The 25868-nt window shown below is 34.8% G+C and overlaps 1 long non-coding RNA gene across 1 annotated transcript in view; it reads left to right on the forward strand.

Annotated features, from left to right (window-relative positions):
* Positions 1-18595: 18595 nt before the first annotated feature.
* LOC105854901 (uncharacterized) overlaps positions 18596-25868 on the forward strand; it is a 455854-nt gene continuing 448581 nt past the window's right edge. The window contains exon 1 of the long non-coding RNA XR_012918834.1: positions 18596-18663. This is a non-coding gene — a long non-coding RNA (uncharacterized LOC105854901). The remainder of the gene's footprint in view (positions 18664-25868) is intronic.

Raw genomic sequence — 25868 nt, forward strand, 5'->3', positions numbered from 1 at the left:
AGGTTGATATATTTAGTGAAAATAATCTGTGCTAAATATGCAGGATTTAAGAAATGAGAATATCTTAAGATGCAAACATTTCTAAAATTAAAAAAAATCTTTCTAGTTCTGAAAAATGTTCTGAATTTTAAAATTTATTTTTTTTATTTCAGAATATTATGGGAGCACAAAGGTTTAGGTTACATATATTGCCTTTGCCCCACCTGAGTCAGAGCTACAAACGTGTCCATCCCCCAGACAGTGAGCATCACACACATTAGTTGTGACTACACGCATCCCCTCTGCCCCTTTCCCACCTGCCCAACACCTGATGAATGATACTACCATATGTGCACATAAGTCTTGATTAATGAGTACAAATTTGATGGTGAGCACATGTGGTGCTTGTTTTTCCATTCTTGTGATACTTCACTTAATAGAATGGGTTCCAGTTCCACTCAGGACAACATAAGAAGTACTAGTTCACCATTGTTTTTCATAGCTGAGTAGAACTCCATGGTATACATATACATTTTATTAATCTACTCATGTATTGATGGGCACCTGGGTTGCTTCCACATCTTTGCAATTATGAATTTTGCTGCTATAAATATTCTAGTGCCGATTTTTTTTAATGTCTTTTTTTTCCTTTGGGTAGATGCCAAGTAATGGGATTCCTGGATCAAATGATAGTTCTATTTCTTGCTCTTTGTGGTATCTCCATATTATTTTCTATAGAGGTTGTATTGGTTTGCAGTCCCACCAGCAGTGTATGAGTTTACCTATTTCTCTGCATCCATGCCAACATTTGTTGTTTTGAGACTTTTTGATAAAAGCCATTCTCATTGGATTTAAGCGATAGCTCATTGTGATTTTGATATACATTTCCCTGATGATTAGAGATGTTGAGCATTTTTTCATGTTTTTTGGCCATTAGTCTGTCTTCTTTTGAAAATTTCTGTTCATATCTCATGCTCACTTTTTAATGGGGTTGTTTGATTATTTCCTATTGATTTTCCTGAGTTCTATGTGGATGCTAGTTATCAGCCCTTTATCAGATGCGTAGCATGCAAATATTTTCTCTCATTCTGTATGTTGTCTGTTTGCTCTCATGATAGTTTCCTTAGCTCTGCGGAAGGTTTTTAATTTGATCAGGTCCCATTTATTTATTTTTGTTGATTCTGTTATTGTCTTCGGAGTCTTCTTCATAAACTCTTTTCAATTGATATGAAGTTTCTACAATTTTACAAAGAGGAAGAAAGAATAATGTTATATTTCTTAATCTTATAAATTGAGTAGTAGAAGGTTATGCATTGTACATACAATATAAGAGAAGTTAGGGATGTATACTAGGTGCTTTCTAAACTCTCTTTCAGTCCTATGAATCAACATATAATTTCTTCTGGGTCACCAGTCCTCATTGGTAGTGCAATGGTAGGGATTTAGGAAGTAGATGTTTCACATCGAGTTCAAGTAGCAGTTTAACATCCAGGGTTAATGCTGATCATCAGTAAAATTTTTGGTGTCTTTTGTTTTCAAGAGTGAAAATATGTGTATACTCCTTTAATTAGTATTTTTTTTTTCTGGAATTGCTTAAAGTTTTCTAAAGTTCTTTTTTCTTTATAATTTGTTCTACTCTCAAGCATTCAGTTCAGACATTTACTAAATACTCTTGAATTAGTTTTCTAGAGTGGCCATAACAAATTACTACCAGCTGGGTTAGTTGAAGCAACAGATATGGATACAGACATATTTCTAGAGAGTAAGTCTGAAATCAAGGTGTTAATAGGACCATGCTCTCTCAGAAGGTTATAGGCAATTTCTCTAGAGTATCCTTTGACAATATGGATAAGCTGAAAATTTTCCAAATCTTCGAATTCTGGTTTATTTTTATACAGTATTTCCTTCTTCAATCTAAGTCATTCTGCTCAAATTTTACCATAAGGAGCAGAGAAAAACAAGAACACATTTTTCACACTTTGCTTGAAAATTTCCTAAGCTAAATATCCAAATAAATTGCTTATAAGTTTTCCTTTTCACCCAATGCTAGATATCAATTCAGTCAAGTTTCTGCAACTTTTTAACAAGGATCGCCTCTCCTCCAATGCCCAATAACATGCTCTTTGTTTCTTATTGAGACCTCACCAGAAGCACTTTTAATATTTATATTTCTACCAACATTCTATTCATGATGATGTATGTAGTTGCTGAGCCAATACAAGCTTTGCCTACTATTCTCTTCACTTCCTTCTGAGGCCTCACCAAAATGGGCTTTAATGTTCATATTTCTACCAACAATCTTTTCAAGACATTATATGCTTTTTCTAGCATGCATCTCAAAATTCTTTCAGCCTTTGCCATTGCCTAATTCCAAAAGCAACTAAACTATGTTTCCTTTGGGATTTGTTACAGAAGCACCAACGACTGGGACCAAAATCTGTATTTATTTACTATGGCTGCCATAACAAAGTACCACAATGTAGACGGTTTAAAGCATCAACCATTTATTCTCTCACATTAATGATGACTAGAATCTGAAATCAAGGTGTCAACAGGGCCAGGCTCCTTCTGTAGGCCCTGGGGAAGCATTCTCCCTTTCCTCTCCCTAGCTTGTAGTGACTCCCAGCAAGCCTTGTCTTCTCATAGCTTATAGTTGCATCATTTCATTCTTTGCCTCTATCATTTCATGGCCTTCTTCCCCATGAGCATCTTCACCTGGCCTTTTTATAACAACATTACTCACTGGATTTAGTGTAAACTCTAATCTAGTATAACTTCATTTTAATAAATTGCATCTGCAAAGACCCCATTTCTCAGAGTATGATCCTATAAGGTCATATTCTGAGGTTCTAAACAAACAGAGTTTTATTTTTGTGAAGGAAGGGCCACAATTCAACCAAATACAACACTCTGCAGGTCAAAAACTCTGTAAAACACAGGGTAACATCACTGTTTCACTGTGCTTAAGTAAACTGTGGTGACGTGTGAATATTTACTGCATACATTCAGAACTAAACTTCATTAAAATTACATTTTACAAGCAAAGCTCTTTTTCTTTACAGTTCAAGGTTTAGAAACTTTTATGGTAAAAGTTTATTTGGATTTACCTTGTTTATATCTCTCTGTATAAATATATCACTTTATTTTAAAAACGAGCTTGGGCATAAACTTACAAAAATAAAACCATAATGCAGAAGTTCTTTCTTTTAGACTTTATGAAGAAGACCAACACTGAAAATGTTGTGGTGTGCCCACATCCTACTATGAAACCACTACCCATATTTTTATGTCATAATTCACAGGGGATATGTAATTTGTTTTCATAAATTTTTTGAAACTCACTCACTAAAAACAAAAAAGTGAGCAAATCAGTAAGGTTCTTAAGCTTTGTGACTAAAGGAAGACTATCTGATTGATGCTTCACCTCTTATTTAAATATAATTTGTACTATCCTAGTTCTCTTCATGCTATTATATTCTCTTCTATTTTTAGAAACTTTATTGTTAATTGTAGCATGTTCTTAGTCTTTGCTTATATAAATGCTTCGACTGAAGTCTTTTAAGAGCCCAGTCAAGGTCTGTAAGTGACTTTTCTTCTTTGCTATCAGCTATGCTAATTGTTTGCTATATAATTTGCTTATTAATGAGGTCGAATGAATGTTGCTAGTGCATTGCCCTCTTCTGCTCAGTTCTAGTTCTCAGATCAGAGATTTTAGGATTATTAGTCTTTTACTGAACCTAGTAATTGCATGCACCATTGCTTCTGAGGATGGACTACACTCTTGATTTAATATTCTATTTATTCATAACAGTAAGAGAGACTTGATCTTCTGTTGCGGAGCATTGTGTATCTACATTGCCTTGTAGGTCATAGGTTTCACTGGTTTCAATCTATTTGTTCTCATTCTTGTCCTAGGGGCTAAATCTTGTTTTTCCTACCTCCCTGTTTCTGAGAAAAATTATTTTGCCTATTGCCAAAGTCCTGAATATAATATTTAATTATGCCAATTACTCCCTATAATTTTTGTCACAACATTGCTTTTTCATTAGAAAATACTCAAGAGAAATTTGGGTCTTCCTCATACAAGAGAATCTTCAAGTCAGTTTTTTTTTTTTTTTTACCTGCTGTGCATTGGGATTAGTGTCTACATCATTAGCTGATTTTATGAATTAAATAAATTTCCTTTCTTCAACCACAATCTAACCTCATAAACTTGGTCCTTGTATGCATTATGAATTTTGAATGTATTGTTCAATATGTAGGCTGTTAACTATAAAAATGTAACAAAGAAAAGTTGAGGTTTGTTGTTTTTTCTTTTTTTTTTCCCCACTGCAGTAGAAAGACAAAGCCAAAAAGGAAGCCTAGGGGTTTTCTTTTGGACCAGCAAAGTGCTTTTAAAGCAGTTTCATCTAGCAGCATTTATGTATTTTTTGGAAACAAACACTCATATTCATGAAAATATTCCATTTTTTACTAAGATAAAGCACCACAGAAATTTTTGTATCAAAAGAGTTAATTTGAGCAGATATATTTAAGTCCTCATCCCAAGATATCCAAAGATGAAGATGGACAAAAAATGCTGCTATTTTTACAGATAATCATTTCTCATACAATAGTCCCTGGATCAGTAGCATATGCAACTTGTTGAAAATGCAAATTCTAAGACCCACCTCCGGACTTACTAAATCAGGAACTCCTCACAGTAGAGCTCTGAAATTTGTTTTTGTTTTTTGATAAGCTGTGCTGGCCATGCAAATGCACTACTCAGATGTCCTATCACAGGGATCACAAAGAACTAATGGCCCCAACTGATGCCCTTTTGGATCTCTCCCTACTTTTTCATAAATATTGCTCCTAGACAATGACTCAATAGTGTAGGTATACTAAAGGAGGTGTATTTCTACAAAGATGTAGGACTCTTTTAACAGGCAATTTTGGTCCATTGTAGCAGTCTTGCCAAAGCATTCTTAGAACTGCGCTGCGGTCTGAGACCCCTTTATATTCCTTTCTCCCTCACTGGGGTCACTCTTACATCTTAATCTGAATGCTTTCCCCTGTTTCTCTGTCTTCTTTCTCTTTATCCTTAGCAGGCATTCCCTTCAATGCCTCTCTTGCATCTCTAAATCCATTTTAGCATGAATTTATCATAAGACCCTAAATAACCCAAGTGCTATTAGGGATGCTCCAAAAAAATAGGAGGTTTTGGATGGAGTTTTTGGAGAACCTAAACTAACGCTCAATCTCCTCAGGCATGTTGATGCACATCAAAGTTTGAGAACCAGTGCTATAGATTTTTTCCATTTTCATCATAGTTATCAATACTTAGTGGATCACACACAGCTCTCATCTTTAGGGAATTATCAAGTGCTTTGTACTTACTTGAGGGTATTGGTCCTTAGAGGCTGATTGAATTCAAGAGGAAATTGACAAAGACACTATTTAACTGCCTCTATTAAATTTTGGCTCAAACTGAAGAGCAAACAAAACTGAAACTATGCTCTCATAAAAAGACATATGCTGCTACAGAAATCTTATAGAAGGTAAAGAGAATAAATCAAAAGAACTCCTTGAGAATAAATGAGCTCTATGGAATGATGAAAACAAAAGTGTATTTTTGTTTCAGAATTTTAGTTGCACAACATTAAATTATCCTTCTATGTGATCCTTCAAAGGACTATTGTTCTGAATCCTTTTATTTATTACGTTACTCAGGTTATTGCATTCACAATACACAAGGTCATAGCCATGACTGTGCAATGTTCGAAGTGAGAACATATTCTTTTGACAAGCCCCTGAATGATCATTCATTACATGTGAAGTCTTGGAATTTTACCCTTTTTACCTTATAAATCTTATAAGAAATAGAGAATAATTTAGAAATCTCATTGAAAATATGCAAAGGGAAAATATCCCCAATTTTTAAAATAAGTACGCTGTGAAAGTGTGAAGAAAGATAATTACAATATTTTCTCATTTTCACATGCTGCCTGCAGAAGTTACTTCTCAAAGAAAGAAATATTTTTAAATGCAATTTGATATTGTATTGATGTAATGAATCACTTAAAACTTGGTTTTTGTCCTTTGTAGTCAAGGATGGCATGGTATACCGTTTGCTAGAAATTGTTTTATACTCCATAATCATGAGAAACTGGAAAATGCCTACTCTGCTAACCAGCTATTTTCTAAATTAAAATTTATTCCATCATCTTGGTAATGGAATTACCTTTATGTGTGTGTGGTGTGTGTGTGTGTGTGTGTTTTCGGCTTTCCATTTGTAACTTTAAAAAATGGATTTTTAATGTAATAATTTCACTGAATAGCTCACTTAGCAAATGGTGGTATTTATAAAGCTAGCTTTACTACAATAAACATATTTGATAAAATGTTTGTTTCAATTCTTTTTGATATTTAAGTAGAATTTGACAATCATATCCTGTATCTCAATCCTGACTTCCCTAGACCAGGTATTTTGCACCCTTTTCATTAGAGAAGTTTTTTTCAAAAGAAAACTTTATTATTATTTAATAATTGTTATACAATTATAATAACAATCATTACTTAATAATTGTTATATAATTATAATAAAAATGACCACTAGGAAAACCAGGTCTCATTAAATGAAGATGAGATGTGATAAGCATATCTGATTTAGATTATTTAGACAATGAGATTTGAAATTTTGGGGGTTGATTATATTTGATAAGATTTGGGAAGTAACGCTTTTTTTTTAAAATTTCAGCATATTATGTGGGTACAAATGTTTAGTTTATGTATATGGTCTTTGCCCCACCCAAATCAGAGCTTCAAGCTTGTACATCCCCCATACGGTGCTCACCACACCCATTAGGTGTGTAATTACCCATCCCCTCCACCCACCATCCAATATGCCCAACACCCAATGAATGTTATTACTGTATGTGCACTTAAGTGTTGATCAGTTAATATCAATTTGATGGTGATTACATGTGGTTCTTTTTTTCCATTCGTGGGTTCCTTCACTTAGTAGAATGGGTTTCAGCTCTATCCAGGATAATACAAGAGGTGCTAGATCACCATTGCTTTTTTGTGGCTGAGTGGAACTCCATGGTATATATATACCACATTTTATTATTCCACTCATGTATTGATGGGCATTTGGGCTGTTTCCACATCTTTCAACTGTGAATTTTGCTGCTATAAACACTCTAATGCAGATGTCTTTTTTATAGAATATCTTTTGTTCTTGGGGTAGATGCCCAGTAATGGGATTGCTAGGTCAAATGTAATTCTATTTGTAGCTCTTTTAGGTATCTCCATATTGCTTTCCACAGAGGTTGTACTAGTTTGCAGTCCCACCAGCAGTGTATAAGTGTTCCTATCTCTCTGCATCCACACCAACATTTATTGTTTTGGAACTTTTTGATAAAGGCCATTGTCACTGGAGATAAGTGATATCTTATTATAGTTTCGATTTGTATTTCCCTGATGATTAGAGATGTTGAGCATTTTTTTCATATGTTTGTTGGCCATTAGTCTACCTTCTTTTGAATAGTTTATGTTCATGTCTTTGCCCACTTTTTTTTTTATTATTATTATTTTTGAGACAGAGTTTCACTCTCTCACCCAGGCTAGAGTGCCATGGCATCAGCCTACCTCACAGCAACCTCAAATTCCTGGGCTAAAGCAATCCTTCTGCCTCAGCCTCCCAAGTAGCTGAGACTACAACTATGCACCACCATGCCTGGCTAATTTTTTCTATATATTTTTAGTTGTCCAGCTAATTTCTTTCTATTTTTTTTAGTAGAGACAGGGTCTTGTGGTTGCTCAGGCTTGTCTCCAACTCATGAGCTCAAAAGATCCTCCCATCTTAGCCTCCCAGGGTGCTAGGATTACAAGTGTGAGTCACTGCACTCGGCCTTTGTCCACTTTTTGATAGGGTTGTTCGGTTATTTCTTGTTGATTTTCCTGAGTTCCATATAGATTCTAGTTATCAGCCCTTTATCAGATATGTAACATGAGAATATCCTCTGCCATTCTGTAGGTTGTCTGTTTGCTCTTGTGATAGTTTCCTTGACTGTGAAGAACCTTTTTAGTTTGATCAGTTAGTTCCCATTTATTTATTTTTGTGGTTATTGTGATTGCCTTTGGGGTCTTCTGGAAGTAAGTTAATGGTGGAAGTAAAGTTAATGGTGGAATAAAATGTTGGGGGAGGATTAGGAGAATGCATGTTGTACATAACTGCATATGAGTTTGGGGGTGATAGAGGGAGGACTATAGTGAGTTGAGTGGCACTCCCCCCACAAAAAATTTACATCCACATAGAACTTTATACTGAGAATACATTACCTGCATCACTGGTTCTGAGGCTTTCAGACTTGTTCTGGGCCACCCCACGAGCTTTCCCAGTTCTCATAGGGATCCATTTTGATCTACAAATATAATTCTAGCATCCTTGCTATATTCTCTTATAGAATTTTACATAAGTATCAGTTAAAACCTTATCTTAATGATTAAAGAAATCATTTCTTTATAGCTCCTATAATATACACAAACTGCATTTTAAAAGAAATGAAAACACCAAACATTTTTTTTGTTACCTCAGAGATTGTCAAGAAGCAACATAAAAAATATCAGTGGTTTTGCTTCTAGCCCAGTGATACTTGTGAATTTTTTAATGATAAAGTTCTCTCTCTTGAGGTCTTTTGTGTGTATGGGTTTCTTCAAAAAGATATGTGGAGTGGTATTTTATAGCAGTTTTGCCTTGATATATTCAAAGACTATTTTATTCAATGGGGTACTTGACCAACATTTTCATTTTTTGTCTTGCTTTTATGTCTTCATTGTTGATCTACAGGCTAATTGATCTTGAGACTAATGTATTCAGACTGATCCAGCATGGTGCAGGGGTTGGGTGCCTGGTAATCTCACATGAAACAGCAACATTACTGGGCCTGTTACACCCTGAAAACCTTTTTGTGGAAAATCTGAGGTAAAACTACTTCTAACTCTTGTGTCCTTGGGCCTCAGAAAACATAGACATTTGGAATGAATAAAGTATTTAAAATATTACCATGAAATTGGAAAAACTCAGAATATCAATTCTTTATTCTCAGACTTTAGGTGATGTTTTAAAGAATTCCTTTGCCAAATTTCAAATATCAGATTGATGCTTTAATAAGGTCTTGAAATATGACCTGAGAGAATAAGACATTTATTTCTTCTGTTCCTAGGTTGTTTTAGCTGATCATTCTATTTATTTAAACCACATATTCATAATTATATATATGTATTTTACATTCAAATTGCATTGTGGTTATGAGTATTTTCTTTGAAACGTATCATTTTTACAAGGACCTCATTTCTGAAGAATGGCTACAAAATGAATAGAAAAATATTGCCCAGCTGTTGCAGCATTGGTCGATTCAATTTTATTGCTATGTCTATTAGATAAGTATTGATTATGATCCAGTCACAGAGAGGACAGGAAGTCTGAAAATTTGTCATTAAATTTAGTTTGTGGAGTTAGTAATGTTTTACACTTGATTAGAATCAACTTCTCTACCTTAACACCTTCAAATAAGAGATGATTCCTCTGGGAAACAGAAGGGCACAATTTTTTGCCATTGTGCATTTCCTACTCCTCTGCTATCATCTCAACACAAGAGAAGAAGGTTGGTTGGCTGAGAAATACAAAGTACTTTGTTAAATGTGGTCTCTACTCCTGGAGTAATTCTGTTCATTAGTGTGTTTTTTCCTAAAACCCAAGGAGCTGATGAAAAAGCATTTATCCCAGTAGTAGCATAGGATCAGAAATGGTATAGGAATTATTCCTCCAGCATTTTCTCCCAGAAGGATTTGGGTAGATAACAGACAAATACAATCTTGTTCCTTTATACAGCAGGTGATTCTTTATTGTGCTCACATTCATTTTCATCTTCTGGCAAACTTTTGCATTATTTTTATTGGATAAGTGTCTGTTAGTAGCCTCAAAATCTAGGTAATTTATTTACAATGCAAAGGCAGTATGGTGACTTAGTTGGAAAATTTTTCATGGGGAAAATACCAAACTAATTAGATAATTAGGAAAAATTACCTAAGTTTTCTTTTTGAAAATTGATTTTTGGCATTTGGTAGATCTAATCAGTGAATTTATCTGTATAACTGAAGCAAATGGGATGAGTGTTGAATGAAATACCTAGTCAACACCAGCCTTCCTAACTGTATCATCCATCACCTTCTTAAGTAAACTCTCTGAACAGGGTCAATTATAAATTCAGAAATCATAATTTCTTAATTGTAATAAATTATGTTATACCGGAAACTGCTATGGGGCATGTTCTGCTTCCTTGGAACTATTTTATTTTTATTCACAGAGAGTAGGTAGCTTACTTTGTTCAAAATGCTATTTTAAAGAGCTCTTTGAATGTAGGATCGACACGAATTAAAATTTGTAGAGTAGGAATTTAAACCACACAAAACATTCATATATATGTAAATAAAAATATATTAGTAAGAAAAGTATATAACACTCTTAACATAATTTGGGGGTTTTATATTGTCAAGAAATAAAACTAAGCTGTATCAAAGTGTTAGTTCTACTTAGAGGCTTAGGACTGCTGTTGTAGAAAATACTTATTATGAGAAAAGAAATTATTCCTAGAATTGGAAATCATTTTTTTCCTTATACATTAAGAGAGGTATGGACTATTCAGTTAACAAGGGAAGTATGACACAGCACACAAAAAATTGCGCTATAAAACTATAATTTTTTTATTGTTGTGTTTACTGTTTGGTTATCTTTCCTGTGTATATTAATTGGAATCCCCACTTTCTGCACAATTCGAGTGATCCAAATGAATGCCAATAATTGACAGAACTTTCCTTGATCACAAGATGGTTACCTAAATTTGTTAAGGTCTCTGAGCTTTTAATTATGAGCAAGATGATTATGTAACATCTTATAGTTCAGTAGTTCAATTTTAGTTTCACATATTAAACATATTTTAGACTTTTAGTGATGTAATGTGAAAAGAATAGAGGGTTATTTGTGCATGGGAAGCTTAACCCACAAATGCCTGCTTACCTTTGTTACAAAATGTTTAGAAAGGCTATTGCAGTGTTGCAGGGGAAAGATGTTGGAGGAGGACTATAGGGATGGATATGAAAATGAAAGAGTTTTTAAAATATTTAGGTGGAGAAACTATTCAAGGATTGATGATACATTAGATGAAGGATGAGAGAGAGGGAGATACAAAGGATGACTTTTAGGTCTCTGGGTTATATACTTTTTGATTTTTTAAACATGGAATTTATTGTGAACACTCATATATCTGACATGAGTACTGTCTTCTAAATTTGTGTTTCCTGGTTATCACGCTCCTTTATGTCTTTTTATATTATTCTCTACTATTATAATTCTGGTTTAATTATAGTTGTTCTTTGGTTTTCAAAACTCTACTTTTATTTGCATTTTCATTTTATGGATGATCAAGTTTATATTCTTAACAAACACTTTTACTTTAGTCTTTCTTTTATTAGTTCTTCACTTAGCACATTTTACCTACCCGATTCTTTTGCTGGCATTCCAAATTTGTGGAAATAATATTTCAATAATAACAGTTTTGATTCCAGATTTGAATTTTAAAAAGCATCTTCCTCTTCAAATTTTTTTAATTAAAAATTTAGTGAATCTTTAGGATGAGGTTATTGAAAATGTTTCACAATAACTATGTTTTAACTACATGACACAGTTCTTTTATACAGCTCAAGTAGCACATCTCTTTTCCTTGTTTTGACTGAGTCCTTCAGTAGTTGTGTTCCCCCCCCAAATGGCAAGATTTTATAGGGCAGAATCTTCTTCATGATCACAATAGTGTTAAAAATGTGATGAGCTCAATAACTGCTACATATTAGGCATGCCAAACTTGGTTGAGAAAAGTTATGAAATAGATATTTGTGTGCTCTTATATATTAAAAGATAAATCTGTTCAAAATATTTATCTTTTGGATCTATCCAAATGTGCTTTATTAAAAATGTTTTGGTCATCTTATATAAGATATGTGATAAGAGATAATTGATTTACCTTTGGAAATAGCTAGTTTTAAAATGTAAATATTTATCATATTTTCTTTTAATCCTAGCTCTTTTAATCCTAATTCTTTTAATCAGAATAGATCCATACATGCATAAAATATTTATTTTTAAAGTAAGTGTGAAAAGAACTGGATAAGCTTTTTTAATTTTAAAAACTTACATCTTCCTTCGGGTAAAGAGATCATTTGCTAATATTTTTCTGGGAACTTATTTCAAATTGATTCTGGAACTCTCCCAATAATCATAGAATTAGAATATCTAAGGTACAGCCAAGGAATTCATATATATATATATATATATATATATATATATATATATACTTGATATTCAAATATAAATATATATATATACTTGATATTCAAATATACACACACACATTAGCAACAAGTTGATTCTGGTATTCCATGGAGTTGATAGTCATTGTTGTAGTTAATATCAAGGTAAGTGAAGCATAATGTATACATTAAAAAGTTTTAGGTTTTGTAAAGTGGAGTGAGAATTATGACCATGTCAACCACTGGGAGTGAACCAATTAGAGATGAGATATAAGACATATGTAATATTGAAATACTGCTCAATATTGAACTATTTCAATGTTCGCTTCCAAAATTGGTACATTGATGTTATGAAGTATTCCACTTTGAAATTCCATGTCAATGGCATTTCCTCTGAAATCTCAGAAAGCAGACTGGACAGGGGAACCTTGTACGCATGTATTTGCATGTAAATACAGTTATAAGCGAGAGATATAATAGACATATAGATATGTATAAACAGAATAAAACACTACTTACTATGCATATGCAAATATATATGACTTTCCTGTTGAAATAAAATTTGAGCATGTTCTTTGCACAAAGTTTTACTCCTCAATTTTAATCTTCATATAGTGATTAGCCTGCCATCACAAGTGACAGCTTTCTGATTTCCCTGTGAATTTACTCAGAACTCTTAATGGAAATGGTGGTCACTATTAGGCACAGTTGTATGTCCTCTTAAGACATAAATAAGTGTATTGATAATGACCTAATTATAGATAACCTATATGCTTTTCATAAATTTAGCTATAGAATAAGAAATGTCTAGTATTCTGTAAATGTGTGTTTACATTTTCTTTTAATTCAGAACTACCCAAGTGAAATATTTATGAAAATGAGCCAAAGTGTTTAGTACGAAACTAGAGCTATTATTACTTGATTGTATCCCCCTAGATCTAAATTTGAAAAATTTAGTTTTGCAAAGCAATTCAGATTTTCACAAAGAGGTTTACTCAATCTGAATTAAAATCCTTTTAGGGAAAGAGAATAGCAAATTCCCTTGTATTATGATGGATTTTTAAAAATATAAAATGTGAAATATTTCTCCTTTAACTTTATGGATTTGTTGGTAATGTCTATAATGGAGCATATTCTTCTGTGAATTTTTAATTTTTTAATTCTTTTTTCTTTGAAATTAAATTATATGAGGAGGCGGCCTGGAGGAGAGGCACGTAGATGGATCTTTGGGGAAGTCATTCAGATTCCAACCCCTGAGCAGTAAGATGTCCATGCTGAGATACTCACAAAGACAGGATGTTTTGTGAATTGTCTGCTAAATTATAAGGGTTTACAGAGTTTGGTTTTCAATAAATTTAATTTTATAAATGTTTCTAGTGAGGAGATGTGTAATCCTTTAAACTTCACTTATCCTTTTTAGTGTGTGTGTGTGCGCCTGATGTTACTCCCCTAGCATCGGTAAATCACATGTAACTGATAAGCTTTGAGTTTGTTTTTTACTTGTGAAAAGTATTTGGTAACATAGAATATTTGTGTTGAAAAAGTTTATTGCTATGATTTGAATGTTTGTGCCTTTCCAGAATTTCTATGTTGAAATCTAATCCCCCAATGTGGTTGGTATTAAGAAGCAGCACCTTTGGGAGGTGACCAGGTCATGAGGGTGGAGCTCTTATGAATGGAAAGAAAGCCCTCCTAAGAGTCCTGAGGGAGCTTGTTTGTACCTTTTGTCACATGAGGACACTCACTGAAGGTACCTTGCATGGGGAATGAGTCCTTACCACACACACTGAATCAAAGCCTTGATCTAGGAACTCTGGCCTCCAGAACTTTGAGCAGTAAATTTCTGTTGTTTATTAATCACTCACTCTAAGATATTTTGTTATAGTAGTCTGAATAGACTAAGACTGTGATCCTAATGATCATTTAACTTCTCAACTACATAGTATTATTTCCATCACTGAAAAATATATTTACATCACATGATGTCAGGCATTAAAATGCCAAGAATATGCTATTGAAACCCTACAGAATTTAGTAGGAAAAAACATGAGAAAAATAAGACCAAATGCTATGAAATGAATTGCTCAGTGCCTTGTGATGTCAGGACATTTGAATGTTGTGTTCAGTATCATTTCTCAGTGCCTATGCACACGTTTCTGTTGAATAAATGAAGAAATGGTAAATGAACTGCAAAGCCAGGGGTGGAATCTAGGCCCAGCTCCAGTTTATTATACTTCCCACTGCCTCTTATTTCCCAAGCAGGTTTTAGTATGACTGAATTGAATAAGGAAGGCAACTATGACTTTGGAAGATAAAACAAAGCTATCTAAAACCCATGGAATTATCCAGACACTTAGAATTATTAACCTAATATTGCAAATAAAAAGTATGCTTTAATATTCTCTTGTCGTCAATCTGGTTCACAGTACCAAATTGGAAGAAAATATATATAGTCAATAGCTACTTATAAGAATCTGCTAGTGCCTAAAGAATAAATTTCTTTTATGTGATTTAGTGGTTTCAAAACTGGGGGTGTACATGATTATCCATTAGGAAGCATGATGAAATATTATATTTATATGTATTTTTATCTAAAATATAAAAAGTTAAACATCGCTACTAATCAATTTTTAGATTCAACCTGGCACCCTCATAGACTCATGTTTTCTGCAGATAGCTTTATTTATGGTCAGTTTTCTCCCCCCAACCCATACTATACCTATCCTTACTCCCCTTCCTCTAGGTTAAGAAAGATTTATTTAATAAATCTGCATTTTGAGCCCAGGCTTAATTTTAACTAAAATATATTGTTACAGCAAAGGGCACGATTATAATAGTCTTTCATCTCTCTGTCAGAAGAACACTGCTGAAATATGATTCTTCTCTTTTCTTTCTTCTCTCAAAGGTATTGTAGTAGGCGTTAGATACGTTTTTTAATTCTGTTGCACAATATAGGCTGTGGAGAATCTGAGCAAAATGATTGATCTGGAAGTGGGACCCCATCTGTTGGCCTGTCATAGGCAATATTAATCTTCAATGCTGAAAATTCATAGGGATGGATATATAACTACTCAGAGATATAATAGAATATTCAAAAATTGAATGAAGCAATTTGTCTAAAGGAAGCAGCTGGGAACACAGAGATATTTATAAAAGTTTGATGTGTTTGTTATAATTGTTTAGTAACCACAGTAATAACATTCTTGGAAATGTATGTCAAGCTACCAAACCTTGAAATTTTACTTGGAAAAAGATCACCAATATTATTCATTCTATGCTCTCAAAACACTAATTAAGATTAGATAAATATCATTTTCATTCATAAACCTCTAGTTTAAAAATAATATTACTGATAATGATATTCCTTGTTGAATCAGAGTTATCTGGAGAGAGATGCAAAATGCTACACTTGTGCGCAGCCTTGTGGTACTAGGACTGCTAAAACTTTCACTTTCTTTGGCTTTTTATTAACATTGTGTTTCTGTATCATATCTGTTATCATTTTTTTGTTTCTTAAAATAATGTTTTCCTTTGTTTGGCAATGTGTGCTAGGAGGTCTCTCAGATTTAAGTATCTCACTACCTACATTTTATTAAAAATATTAAGATCATTAGGTCATTTGGCATATTAGTACATTTAACAAGTAAGAAAAAAATTACTCATTATGATATTTATTGTTCAGATTTACTTGTTATGGTTATAAATGAAAAATTTTAAAAATCCACAAAAGTCTTGCAAAGAAAATAAGAACATAAAAGATGTGAATTTGTTCCTATCAGCATTAGCCCACTTCTCTTAGAAAGGAAGTGCTAATATTGAATTTCTTGCCTTCTTGAGTCCTACACACTTACACCTTTCTGTCTTATTTCTACATTGTCTGAATTTTCCACATCTTTGCAACAGCCATATTTCACAATTCAAAACGGTAACACATTTCAAAGAAATACAACTCCCATTAACAGTACAACATCTGCTAGATTTTGTCTCCCCATCGCTGTCACTGGAGCATTTGCTTTCCCAAGGGTTTCCAGAAAAGGTCTTGTGCTTGTGCTACAAGGTAAACAGCAATGGCTTTCAGTGGAACTTCATGGACAGTCTGGGTGGTTCTTTGGCTTTGTTGCAGTGACTTTAACCTTCTTTATGCCAGTCACCTTAGAGCTCACTACACAGTGCTGCTAAATAAAATGCAAATTGACTTTGACGTTGATTCCTGAAAATCCAAGCATTAATTCATAATTATTTGACATTCTTATTTGGAACTACTCTTGTTTCTTTATTGATGGCATATTATCGCTAGGTCAGGTCTCCCTAAGTAAGTAATCTCATGGACATTTTTTACTTGTCTCTCCTCAAGTTTGCTTAGATTGACTATGGCCTGTTCCTTGGACTTGCCTCCAAGGACTCTGAATTTTTCCACACCCTATTGAGTGCGGCTGCTAATCCCTTTCAAGGTCTAGAGGGTGCTTCCCAGGTACCCAGAGTGAATTTTCTGGTGTTGTACCTAATCTACATCCTAAGTCAAACCATCTTAAATATACTCACGTTTAATAAAAATTCATTCAGTCATTTTTATACGGTGTTATAATGGACAGACAGAAACCGTGATTTTACTATTATATAATTTGATTAAGACTGTAACAGTAATGCATTTAGTTAGATTAAGAGATCATAGAAATTTCTATAACTAATCAAAGTTCCTTACTCAAAGAAATTTTATTTAGTGGATAAAATTTAATTTTTTAAAAATAAGTTTAAAGTTTTAATGACATGAAAATGGTTTGGGAAGTGAACATTTTTCATAACAAGGTCTCAAATTATGAACATTCTCATTCTTTATTTTGTTAATAAGAATTTGTGGTTTCCTGCATAGAACTCTCCTCTTTGACCTGTTTGTCTTTCTTTCAATTGTGCATATATACTTCCGTTGAGGTTATCTGCATATTTGCATCTACAATTGACAACAAATACAGTAAACAAATTATGTGGAATATGAGTTTTAAACATGCACTCAACAACAATAAACAAGCCTTTTACTTTACATGTGGCCTGAACTTTAAATTAAGATTTACTTAAAATCCTTTCTTCAGGGAAGTATTTTATTGGAAGCACATTTTGATCATGTGGAGAGCGATACTAATTCAAAGTAGGGTTTGCCCATATAACTATCAAGAGGAGGGAGGGTGTGATTCTTTCCACGAGTTCTCCTTTTCATCTTCATTGAGTCTGGAAATATGAAACATGAATAATATAAACAGAAAGGTATAATTGTAAGGTTTGATGTGATTTGTTCATTTTGATGCACATTTCAAACTAAAATTTTCATAGGTGCAGAAATCTGTCACTTCAAGCTAGTCTTTAAAAAAATGTTCCTAAATCATTTGTGCATATTCTGCATGAATATTTCCCATTCATGCAATAGAAATTATTTGAAAGAAATAAATCCTAGGAAGGCACTACACATCCCAAAGTTTTATACCCTTATGTCATTGTACTGTTTGCTTGAGAAATACATTGCAGAAAATTATTAATAGATGGTCAATATAGTATATTCATAGGTTGCTACACTTTCTGAATTCTGATCTCAGCTCCACTACTAAGTATCTGTGTATCTCTAGCAAGTTATTCAAGCTCTCTTTGTTCCTGAATTTGCAAAGTGAGATAATAATAGCAACTACCTTAGGGTTTTTTGAGAATAAAGTATTTAATATAACATAAAGCCTTTAGAAGTGAGACTGGCTACCACTTTGCATAACAAGGCACTATTCATGTTGAATTATTTGTGATTTGTGTCTGCTAGAGCAGACTCTGTCAAGTCTACATGGCATATATTCACCAGTTTTCTATAAAGATATTCACTTTGGGGCAAAACCCAAGTTTGTTTGTTTTTATTGTTGTTGCTTTTGGTTTTGCCAAATGATTAAAAATTTTTTATGAGACTCTACATAAACATTTTGACATAATTGATGAGAGATAAACAAGTTATCCATATGTCATTTTCATTTCTAGAAAATTAAAGAATAGTATACACTATCTCAGCATTTCTCAAAGTTTTCACTTTATTACCTCCACGAAAACTTATATTTACATGAAAGATTTAACTGAATTATAAGGAATTTGAGGGGCATTTAAAAGAAGGTTGGGAAATGCGTGGGAAGAGGATGAGGCGCCGCGCGTGCGCAGGGGACGCTCGCTCTGCCCTCCCTGCGGCCTGTGGTCGCTCCTCCTACAGCTCTGCAATTGGTCCGACCCGCAGCGAGGGGGCGGGGCCAGGCCAAGAAAAGCGGGCCTTTGAGCGAAAGGCGGGAAAATGGCTTATTCCTCTGAGTGCGGCGCTGGGTGAGTTGAGGCTCCACGGGCGGGCGTGGATGGGTGGGTGCCAGAGGGAGAGGCAGGGTCGAGGCCTAGGGCGGACCGGGCAGCACAGTTGGGGAGTGGGGGCCCTCAGGGCGAGTCTGGAGCCGACCCCTGCTAGAACCGCTTGGAATGCTAAGCTCCCGGGGGGGCCCCCCAGCGGGCGCGAGTTTTGCAGCCTGGGCTTTGAGACTGAGTGATGGCGGGCAAGTGGCCTAACCTGTCTGCGCTTGGCTTTCCCTCATTGTAAAATGGGGCTAATGACACCGCACAACGTCTTAGGTGTAGTGTGAGGCTTAAACCGCTTAGACCCAGTGCCTGGGTCTTAAATTGGCTGAAGCTCTTGGAATTGTCGTTATATAGTGAACAAGTGGCAACCAAATGGCTCCTTTCGTTTTCTGTCCTGCTTTATTCTGTGCTCCCCATTTGCGAAGGAGAGGATGGAGACTCGAAGACATTTGCCCAGGGTTACACAGCCGAACAAGAAAGAAGTTGAGCACTTTACCGGGCGCCAGGCATGATCCTGAGGCTGTTTGTGTAATTTATTAATTTGGCCAGTGTTTATTGTCCTTGTTGTGAATTGACGACGTGAAATAGGCCAGCAGGAGGAATCACTCCGCTGCCCCTTGCCTTAATTGTGAGATTTACATTAGTGTGTCCGAGTAACAGGTGAGGTACCTGAGGCTCACAGGTGTAATGACTCCCAGCAGGTTAGGCCTGGAGCCCATTCGGTTTGATTCCAGAGCCCTGGCTGAGAATCCAGAGGGAATCCAGGTTCTGTCCCTGCTGCCTCTGACACCCACCAGGGGTGACCTGTGTAAACAACCTCAGATGCTGGTCTGGAAAATGAGGAGAAATCAGGTGAACAGTTAGGAATCTGTAGGATTGAGAGGATCCCGTGAACGAGCACAGCTGCTGGCACTTGGCGAACATTTGTTAAGTCGGCTCTCCCATGATGGGCCAGAGGTGTCCCCAACACATCCTGGGTTTCACTTCGGGGTGCCAGGAGCCTACTCCAGAGGAGGTGGCTGCGGTGACCACTGGAGCTGCTCCTAGTGGTGGCAGCAGGAGTTCCAGTGCCTGGCCTTGTCCCTGCTCCTCCTGTGCTACTGATCTCTGTTCCTGGCTTCCTCCGCCTCCCACTCAGGCTGCAACCCAGGAGTCATCCCAGACTCTCCCACACCCCCACAGCTAGTCAGTGATTCCTGTCTCACAGCCCTTCTTTCCTGTGACATCGGGTGTCGCTCATTCTATGTTTAAATGAGGTGAAATACACATAGCATGAAATTAACCCTCTTCAAGGTACAGTTCAGTGACATTAAGTATGCTCACAGTGTGTGAAACCATTGCCTCTGTTTCAGATTTTTATCCCTTCAGAAGGACACCCCATCCTCATTAGCAACCACACCTCACCCCATCCCCCAGCCCTTGGCAGCTGATAATCTGCTTTGTCTCTGGATTTATCTACTCTGGACAGTTCATATAATTGGATCCTATATTACAGGGTCTTTTGTATGTGGCTTCTTTTACCTAGCACAATGTTTCGGAGGTTGATCCTTGTTAGAGTGTGTGAGAAGTTCACTCATTCCTTCTTAGGGCTGAATTACATTGAGGCTTCCTTATTTCTTGACAGCAGTTTGCAGCACCTTCTAAGTCTTCTGTCTTCAGTCCCGGGCTTCCAGTCACCCACTCACCATGGCATGGGCTCTCAGCCTCAGCACTGTTGACATCTGGGGCTGTATCATTCTCTGTGGTGGGAGTGTCCTGTACATAGGGCATCTAGCAGCTTCCCTGGACTCCACCACTATGCTAATAGCTCCCCCTTTGTGTGACAATCAGTAATGTCTTCACATCCAATAGGATCCATATCGCCTAAGGAGAGACAGCAGACAGCTCACTTGCTCACACTCTGTTCATGCACCCACAAAGAAGAGGTCATTTGAGTATGACCTCTATGGTTATGGCAGACACCTATAAGCCAAGAGAACTGTCCTGAGAATGAAACCTGCCTTGCTAGCACCTTGAGTTCAGCCTCTGGCTTCTAGAATTCTGAAAAATAAACATGTTGTTTTAAGAAAAAAAAAAAAAAAAAAAAAGGATGGTAACCTTACTCATTACATTTTATTCAAATTTATACAATTATAATAAAAAAGATAATAGGGAAGATAGTAAATATTTAATTTATATAAAACTTCCAAAAAGCTTTTTATTTTTCAAAGGAGAAACTGGATATTTTCTCTATGAACATAATTTTTATATACAAGGTTGAAAAGTACTGTAAAATTTAAAAGTTTGTCTGAATTACATATAACTTCAGTTTGTTGCATGCATCTTGATGGATGAGATAAATTCCCACTAAGTAAGCTAAAATAGCAGCAATTATTAAGTATTTTTAGAGTTTTCTAAAAATGGAACTTTTTAGTATTCAACTAACAGTGACAGAGGCGTTTTGGTTCGTTTGCACAATACATTTTCTAGTAGAAAATAATAATATGTAATAAATAGCTGTCACCTACATACTTTGAGTTTCATAATTTAGGAATCTTGCATTGTTCATTGGTGTATTTCCCTTTACCTATAATACATTTAGGTAATACCTAAATCATTTTGTGGATAATCTTTGATTGATAATATCGAGAGAAGAGTAAATTAGCATTATGCATGTATATGTAATATTTATAATGCACATATATTACACACTTTAAATGCATATATTATAAAAATAATAAAATGCTAATGGGCTTTTCATCCTTTTGGGATTTTTTTTCTTTGTACACACAAAAAAATGAAAGCTGAAGAGTCAGTCTACTGTCAGGTTTCCTGTTACAATTCTTTTTGCTTTACCTTTAATTATTAGGATTAAGCTTCTGTTCTGTTGTATTAATTCATTAATAAACTTTGTTTTCCTCTATAAATCAATTGTCCATCAGGAAATTCATTCTATTTCCTTCTGAGAGCTACCACATTCTCTGTTCCATTATTTTGAAATTATTTGTTTGTCTATGGCGCTTCTCTATTTTTTCTTCACACAGAAGGGGAAAAGTTGCCTCTTTTAAACACAATGAAATATTCTTCCCCATTAATTTACAGAATTATAACTTTCTGGTAACTTCCTGAACCATTCTTAATCAGTAATAAGTTACAGGACACACTCTTTGTTTGCTCCTACATAGCTACTTGTATTTGTGTGTCATGGATTGTGAAAGCATTGCACACAAAAATTTTAGGTTTTCAAAAGAAGATAATACATAATATTTAATCATAACTTATGAAGATTTTTAATAAAAATAATTATAATATAAAAATATTTTGCATTACAGTTTTTACTTTCAAAACAATGATTACAACCACAATTACAACTAGAATTGTCATTTCATTATTCCTTTTTTAACTGTTATATATTCTTTTATACATCCATTTTTTTGTATTGGTTTTTTATTACTCTGCTGCCCTCTAATCATAGTTTGAATACAGTTCTCTAGTAGTGAAATCAAAGAACTCAAAAAGTTGCAAATTCACAATGCCCAATTTTTAAATAAATAACTTATATTGATTGTAAAGCATTTTGGTTGTGCTAAAATACAATGTTATATTAATTTTTTACTAATGGAAGAAATTTGAAGGAACACAAAACCAAAATCTAGACACATAAAACAAAATCAAACAAAGATGGTACATATACTGATGTGGATAACTTTATTTCCTATAGTCTTCCTCAGGTTTCTACCTTTAAATTATCTAGAACATAGGCTTTGAATAAAGATTTTATTGTCATTTTTATTTTATCTAATTGAATAATGTTTATGAGGACAGATAATACTTTTTTATTTTTGCTGAAAAGGGGTCATTGTGTAATCCTGACATTATTCTAGAAAATAGAATTGCTGCAGCATTCAAAAAGAAACAACAAACAAAATAATGGAAATTTTTCTAACAGCTTTCAAAAAGCAAGTTTGAGCATGCAAACAAGAAGTTTTGTCTTTTGATGACAATTCTTTTTTTTTTAGAAGTATTTTGTCAATTATTTTGTGCTGTATGTAAATGGCAGATTATTCAGAGGACATGACAGGTAGAGCAATAGATTGTCCCATGTGAAAACAAAGAAAAAATTAGTTATCTAAGTGTCTAGGTTAGTATTTTTTACTCTCCTGACAGATGGCAGAAATAAGAAGAAAATTCATGAAAAATGTAGGAGAAAGCCCCATTGTCAATAAAAGGAGAAGGAAATAAAATATCATGAAGATGATAATCAACAAAATATCAACATGGTGAGCCTCAGGAAGGTAAGGTTTTCTGTCTAATTTCTTCATTGATGTATCCCAAGTACCCAGAGCATAGGAGACACAGTATTTATTGAATGACTGGGTGAATAAGTGACCAAAGAATAGCTGCCTGAGCTTGCCTCATAGAAGATAAAACTCAAAGGAAGAAAGAAAATGCAAAAATAGGTGCCAGAGATGGACCTAGGTAAGAATGAATCAAAGACACCTAAAGTGATCTAAACAAAACTAGGTTATAAAAGAGGGAAATCTCTATGGCCTCTGAATATTATTATCAGATGATTTTAGTTACTTCATTAGATATGTGTTTTTTCTATGCCATGTTCTCATATAAGTTCAGCTGTGCCTAATTCAAGATCAATTTCAATTTAACTATTAAAATATTTTTATGGACATAGAATGTATGGAAGGTAGTAGACTAGACATAGGAAAAGTTTGCTTTGAAAGATTAAATATAATGACCCAGATTGACTATTTCTATTTATAGTCCCAGGGAAATCAAAACTATTCACTTTTTTCCCCCTAATAAAATGTTAGGTTTGAGCCACCCTACATATTCAGTGGAAAAGTTCAGAAGATTTGCTTAAAGACTCACACATTTTCTATGGCATTTCTGGAGGTGAGTAGGTTAAGCAAACACAGAACAACTTGCCACCTAAACCTTTCTGAGATAAAACCTTCTGTTATAAAAAGATTACAAAAGCCTGGAAGTCATAGTTCTCTTAAGGTGACAGAAAAGCTGTTTGTTCTCTGAAAACAGAAACTAGATACTTTTCAGGTCACGAAGAATAGCCCCAAAGATCAAGCTCGAATGCCAAACTCCAGCCTCTGTGACAAGTGGGGAATGACATTTGAGCTCCATAATATGTACATGTTTTGTTTATTCATCTATCAATGAACAGTTAGATTGTTTTTACCTTTTAGCTATTGTGAATAATGCTGCAATGAATGCCCACTATGGAAAAAACTTATGGAAGCTCTTCAAAAATTAAAAATAGAAATACCATCTAATCTAACACTCCTGGACCTTTATCCTAAGGAACTGAAGTCTGGATCTTGAAGAAATATTTATACATCTATATTCTTTTAATTTTTTTTAGCACTCATTATCTGACATTATCTTACTGACCCATTTAATTCTTTTTTATTTTTAATTATTATGGGTACATAATTGTAGATCTTTATAGAGTGCACATGATGTTTTGATATAAGCATACAATGAATTAATAAAATCAGAGTAATTGGAGTAGCCATCATCTCAGGCATTTATCATGTCTTTGAGTTAGGAGCATTCCAATTCCACTCTTGTAGTTAAAGTATACCTTAATTTATTATGGGTTATCATCACTTTGTTATGCTACAAAATATTGTTCATTCTTACTATCTAATTATATTTTCTTTATTTTTAATCATCCTTACCAGAATATAAGCCCTTGAGAACAGAGATCTTACACATCTTCTTTACCATTGAATCCACAGCTATCAAAATATTGCTTGCCACTTAGTAGATGTTCAATAAATAATTGTTGAACAACTGGAAAATAAAAAGCAACTCAATGAGTGATTGTTTCTTCTTTCCAATCTGTACTCTGCTTTAATGTAGGTCAGTGTTAAACTATGTCAGAGTGTTTGCAGCTGTTGAGATGGAAGGCATATGCCAAGTCATGGTACTTTGAAATCTTTAGGGATCATAATTCCATTCTGTGGAATTTTTGCTTAGTCTTCTGCAGTGGATGTTGGCCAGGCCCAGTACAGGCCCCATGACACAATAAGAAATAGGATGTGGATGCTTATAATTTTGGGCACAGCTAGGAATTCCTTCAAGCTCCTTATGTGTGGGACTTGTCTTGCCCATTCTCTAGTGCAGGCGTCCTCAAACTACAGCCTTCCAGCTATGTGCCTCCAGCCTAGGACATTTATCCGGCCCACCTGGTGTTTTTGCCACTGTTGCCTGTCCTGCTTAGCAGCCGACTCTTCCCAGGCCCACAGTGCGCATTCTCCAACGGTCTGAGGGACAGTGAACTGGCCCCTGTTTAAAAAGTTTGAGGACCCCTGCTCTAGTTCCTAGAAAAATAGCACATGCTATTCTTTGAGAAGTATTTGTTGAAAGAAGGAGAGTCATAGACCCTTGTGTACTTGTGTGACCTTACCTCCCAGTTGTAAAGCAATGGGCTTGTTTTCTCTTCACTTTCCTTATCCTGTAGTTCCTTACTTTGTGTCATTGCTCATCTATCTGTTCTGTTCTTAAATAGGCAAACACTTTGCAATTCCTTTAATTGGTCACTTGCGATTGTGATGTTGAACTTTTACTTGCTGAGAGCAAAAACTACCATTGCATCCCAAATGCTTACCATAGTGCCTGACACAGAGATGGTGCTCACAAATATTTGTTGAGAGAATTATCAAATGTATATTGTGTATATCTTATATGTGATACTCATCACAACTCAAATTTTGCCAGTATTCATTGAAAACTTAGTGTTTGCGAAGAACTATGTGTGCCAGATGTCAAGGGTAATATATTAAAATGTGAGAAATATTCAAAGTCCTCTAGGGACAGTATGAGTATGTAACCAGATGTACTTAAGACAATCAGGTAAGTAAAAAATATGAGATTCTCTATGTGAACACTTCAGAATGAGAGGCATAAAGAGAAACCGTTATAAAAATGTAAAGGTAGACTGAACATATTGGGCTAACTGGAAAGGAGATAATTTGAACTCAGCTTCAGAGAGTGTGTGAATTTGCATACAGGGGACAAGGAACTGCATTAGGAATTGGTTAGGTTAGTGTCATGCTTTCTCTAGTTCACTGTGCCCCAGGCATACTTTTCCTTTTTACAGTTACTCAACTGAGCCAAGTTTTTTCCCTATCTGAGGGCCTTTGGCATGCAATTTTCTTTGCCTAGAA

Source organism: Microcebus murinus, chromosome 4 (assembly GCF_040939455.1).
Source record: "Microcebus murinus isolate Inina chromosome 4, M.murinus_Inina_mat1.0, whole genome shotgun sequence".
Classification (NCBI taxonomy): domain Eukaryota; kingdom Metazoa; phylum Chordata; class Mammalia; order Primates; family Cheirogaleidae; genus Microcebus; species Microcebus murinus.